Consider the following 5561-nt stretch of genomic DNA (forward strand, 5'->3'; position numbering starts at 1 on the left):
AAAACTACATTGATAAACTATTAATCTGTATATTTATACTTAATCTATAAATTATCTCTTTTTCTGATTTGATATAGTTCATAATTTTTTTAAACTTTATACCATATTCGTTCTCATGCAATTTCAAATTTTATAGCAAAAATATGTTTGAATAATTAATAATAGAGTAAGTCTCTTCTGAGACGGTTTCACGAATCTTTATATGTGAGACGGGTCAAACCTACCGATATTCACACTAAAAAGTAATACTCTTAACATAAAAAGTAATACTTTTTCATTGTTGACTCAAATAACATATTCGACCCACGTAATTGATCCGTGAAACCGTCTCACAAGACTTTTTGTGTTAATTAGTAAACATGTTCAAAGATATTCGCCAAATAACCAGCATAAATTATAAAAGATATACAATCTACGGTCGATGTTAGATTTGTTTGTGCTGCCAAAATGTCATTTCTGAAAAATGAAAGATATATCATGAATATTGAAATATGTGTACTGCAATAAATGATCACTTCAATTATTGCTTGCATTGATTATATCAATTCATTTAATTCAATTTTGACTTTAATTAATTTTTATATTAATTCAAATATAATTTATGTATTATGTGATTCTTTATTTTTTTTATTCAATGTGAAACTAAAATATATTGAAAACATAAACTATATTAAAATTTTTGCATTTATTATATCAATCAATTTAATTTGTGATATGATTTTGTGATACGATGATATATTAAATTTTTATTACAAACTGTATAAATAAATTTAAAATACAAATGATTGCAATATTCAGTATTACTCATGAGGTAAATCATTCAAAAATACATTTTGCTATTTTAAATAATTTTCTGCCCAAATTACTTACTAAAAAAGAAATACAATATTTAATTAGTTTATTTAATTTTTCTTAAAATAAAATTTGTTGAGTATTAAAAGTTATCACTACAACAATTTTTTTCAATGGACATTAAATTATCATTTAATAATCATAAATTTTTTATCTCAAATGCATATTATTTCGAGATTACCTTAATTTGAAAGAATTAATTTATTATAGTTTTCTTCCAAAAATCATATGTATATTTTATATATTGAATTGTCTTCTTAAAAATTCAAATAAGAGAGCCCAAGAAAATTAAAAGAGATAGATTCAAAAGAGTTTCAAATGGACATTAAATTACCCTCAATAAACATGTATATTACCCTCAATAATCAAAAATGTTGGCACCCAATGCATGCAATTCGAGATTTCCATAATTTCAAAGAGTTAATGTATGACATAATTCTGCCAAAAACATCCAATGTATATTTTTTGTCCCTTGAGATGTCTTATTTGAATTTTAAATTATAAATAATGCAATATTGCATATTATATTAGAAACAACTTTTATTCTATTTATCTTACTAAATTTATCTACTCCAAATTTGAATTCTAAAATGACTTATCTTTTCAGCATCATTTTTGAGTTGAATCCTTCTAAAATGTAATGTTCGTTTAAATTTAGATTTGTTCGTTGTTATGAACTACCTACATATGAAAACAACAAGATATTAAGTTTGAAATATGACTTTCATGATCGAGAAGTAAAACATCTTATTCTTCTATTTGTACAAAATTTTAATTATTACGTATTTACTAATGTGATAATTTTCTTCTATATTACAAAGTTTACGGATACATGATAATATACAATGTCCCGTAATGAAAATGATTAAATCAATTCTAAAGAAAGTACGAATCTTATTAGGAGACACCTTATAAAATTTATTGGCATTGTTTTGGAATACACATAATAAATATTAATAAAATAACTTTTCTGGTTTATACATAATTTATTTATAATTGCATATTTTATTTTTCTTTAGGAATAATAGGCTGTTACGTATATTATGAAAAGATTTTATAGATAAAATCACAACTCATTTGGATAAAGATATTGATGAAACAATTATTGTTATCATTCAAATATGTCAAACACGTGTCACGTCACAAAATTTTTTGTGAATGTGGATTTAGATGAAATTATTGNTTTATCATTCAAATATGTCAAACACGTCACAAAATTTTTTGTGAATGTGGATTTAGATGAAATTATTGAATTTTAAAAAAAGTATTTCTCATTAATTTTATTTAATTTGATTTAAAAATATTTTTTTTTATCACATGTTAAAAATAATAAAATATAGCTTCTCAAAAATTAAAGAATTAAATATGTATTAAAGTTGGTAGTCGACATCAATACACTAAATACGATAAGGATCATGTCATTGTTGTAGGCTAACACAATCTAAAATTTTGATATATGATAGTGATTATTAGCCAAAAAAATTAATTGACATGCGTTGTATTTAAGAAAGTCTTTTAAAATTATCGAAAAAATAGTTTTTATAATTATATTATTTTTTCAATTTAAATGTCTACTCATTTTTCACTAATTTTTAATAATATCATCTCGTGCATCGCACAAGTTAAATACTAGTAGTATTAATACAAGGGTTACAATGAATCCGCGTTTATTTTTTTCGTATAATATGTAGACTCATGTGAAAATTATATGTGACTTTCATGTAGTTTTCAAATTAAAATAATATTTTTAAATGCTTAAATATATATATATATATATATATACTTTTTACCTTTTTCTCAAATTTGCCATCCAATTACTGAATTGTAATAGTTCTGGGTTTATTTTTTTAAGTAAATAAAGGATAAAGTGTGTACATAATAATTTTTATAATAATTAATAATTAGAAGTTCAATCTTCAGCTGCAATTTTCTTTTGGTCAAAGAAGGTGTAACCAAGGGTTGGTGTAGTTTTTGGCACATTACATCATTAGTTTGAATTTGAATGAATTTCACTAATAAAGTTGAATTTAGGCTGCCATCCATTTACACTCCCTCTACGCCGCAAATAGTAGATTATTATTGTTATTTCGTTATATTTGAAAGATCTGTGATCAAAATAAATATGAAAGGATAATATTTTAAAAAAATTGTATTATGTTTTTGTCTAAAAATTGGGTGATGGATTGAGTTCAATAAAAATTATCGTCGAGTATTAACTCTTATGAATTATTTTTTCTCTTATAATTTATGACATGTTATCAACACGATGTTATAATCAATTGAGAATGAAAATAAATCTCATTGTGTTGATGTTCTTGAAGCAGGACTCTGTGTTGTTAATAATCGATTTTATAATATATCAGTCTGTGTTCTAAATTTAACACAATTATAATTATTTATATACTGTGCACATGAAGTATTATAATTATTTATATACTGGTGCACATGAAGTATATTTATTATATAATATGTTTTGGTGATTGACAAAATAACAATATTGAGCTGTTAAAGAAAATCAACCGCTATTTTGTTTTTCAGGTTTAAGATCGCCAATGCAAAGTCTTGCTGCTCCAGTACTTTATTCATTACCGGTTATGGATTATTTATCTTTTGACCGCTCTTTGTTAAATATAATCCATTTTTTTCAATCGTCGTCAGAAGTGTGCAAATCAATAAGATATGTTATTTCCAACTGCTCAGAGACTACAAGTTTCAAAAATTTCTCATCAACTTTCATACATGTCATACCTTTTGTATTTTCAACACGGTCTCGTTTGGCATCTTCGAACAAATATCTCTTATTACACAATATCCAAAGATTCTCCATCAACCATATATACCTTCCCTTAATATAAAGTAACATGATTTTCATAGGTTCGTGAGGAGGATTTATATGAAAAGACGCACCTAAATCAAAAATCCAAGAATCAACATGACTCTCAACAGAAAAAGTAATGCATCATGAATCTCATTAGTTGCCACATTGCATTGTTGCCCTTGTTTTTGTCCTTTTTTGGTGTCATACAATTCTTTTTCATAAAGAGTTTTATGTTGAAAATGTAAATATTTGTGTTGAAAATTATAATGTTGAATGTTGAAAATTAGGTAAAATTAGGTGTTAAATATTGAAATTTGTGTGTGATGATGAAGGTAATGATGTAATTTATTTTTGGATTATTTGTAAAGATTTTCTATAAATAGATCTCTCATTTGTGAAGAAAATCACAATTGAGTTGAGAGAAAAATATTATAAAATGTGTAGTGTGATAATTTTGAGAGTTTGAGATTTTTACTTTTTACCGTAAATTTTTACTTTTTCACAACACGTTATCAGCACGAAGCTCTAAAAGTCTTCTATATTATTCCAAGCTCCAAAACAGAAGAAAAATGTAACAAAATTAATAATATTTATTTTACTGTTTATTTATTTATTGTGTATATACTTAATATATAATATAATGTTATAATAAAATAAATTTTTCAAAAACTTGTTATAAATCCTGGGAGGATGTTAAGACGACATCCCACACTCCCGGTAAGGGATACGACAAGTATAAAAGTCTATAAGGTTTTTAAACAAAATATCTTATGACACCTCATTATAATATTGTGATATGATATACATAATTATTTAAAACATTACTAATATTATATACACCATATTATTACCATAAAATTATACAAATACATACATTTATTTTCTTGTACACCAACGGTCATAAACGGTAACAAAACGGCTAGTTTTTGCCCTATAAATATGATCTCACAAACACATTCAATCACTCCAACTTTCTCTTCTTCTCTAAAATTATTCTTCATCAAATTTTTGAAGAAAAAAGAAGATGGCTTTCACAAAGTTATTTTTAATTATTTTGGTTATAATACTCACGAATCTTGTACTTATCGGAGAATATCCTCCTCATGTGTTTTCTTTATTTTTACGAATACTTGTATTTGTTGTTTATCCATTACTTTGTATTGCAATATTCATTAACTAATAAAATGCATCATAATTTTTTTTAGTACCACCATGTCAAACTTGACAAAGCTCGAATTTGTTGCACTCGACATTACGGGGAAAAATTATATACCATGGACTCTTGATGTAGAAATGCATCTTGAGTCATTGGGTCTAAGCGAGACTATTAAAGAAAATGATATATCTTCATCACAAGAAAAAGCAAAAGCTATAATATTTTTGCGTCGACATCTTGATGATGGTTTGAAATGTGAATATCTCATCGAAAAAGATCTCATGGCTATGTGGAAAGGATTAAGAGAAAGATTTGAACATATAAGGGAAGTTATACTTCCGACCGCCCGTGATGAATGGAATATGTTGAGATTCCAAGATTTTAAGAAAGTAAGTGATTACAATTCGGCGATGTATCGATAATCTCGCAATTAAAATTTTGTGGATATGAGGTTACAGAATCAGAAATGCTTGAAAAAACATTTTCCACGTTTCATGCATCAAATATAACTCTACAGCAACAATATAGAGTGCGTGGATTTGCGAGATATTCTGAACTCATCGCCTGTCTTCTTGTGGCGGAAAAGAACAACGAGCTATTAATGAGAAATCATCAGTCCCGACCCACTGGATCAACAGCATTTCCAGAAGTAAATGCTGTAAGTAAAAATGAATTTAAACCTGGAAACCAAAATCAAATTCAAAGACAAGGTTTTGGTCGAGGTCGAGGTCGAGG

This window comes from Primulina huaijiensis, chromosome 15, assembly GCF_012295235.1.
Source record: "Primulina huaijiensis isolate GDHJ02 chromosome 15, ASM1229523v2, whole genome shotgun sequence".
Classification (NCBI taxonomy): domain Eukaryota; kingdom Viridiplantae; phylum Streptophyta; class Magnoliopsida; order Lamiales; family Gesneriaceae; genus Primulina; species Primulina huaijiensis.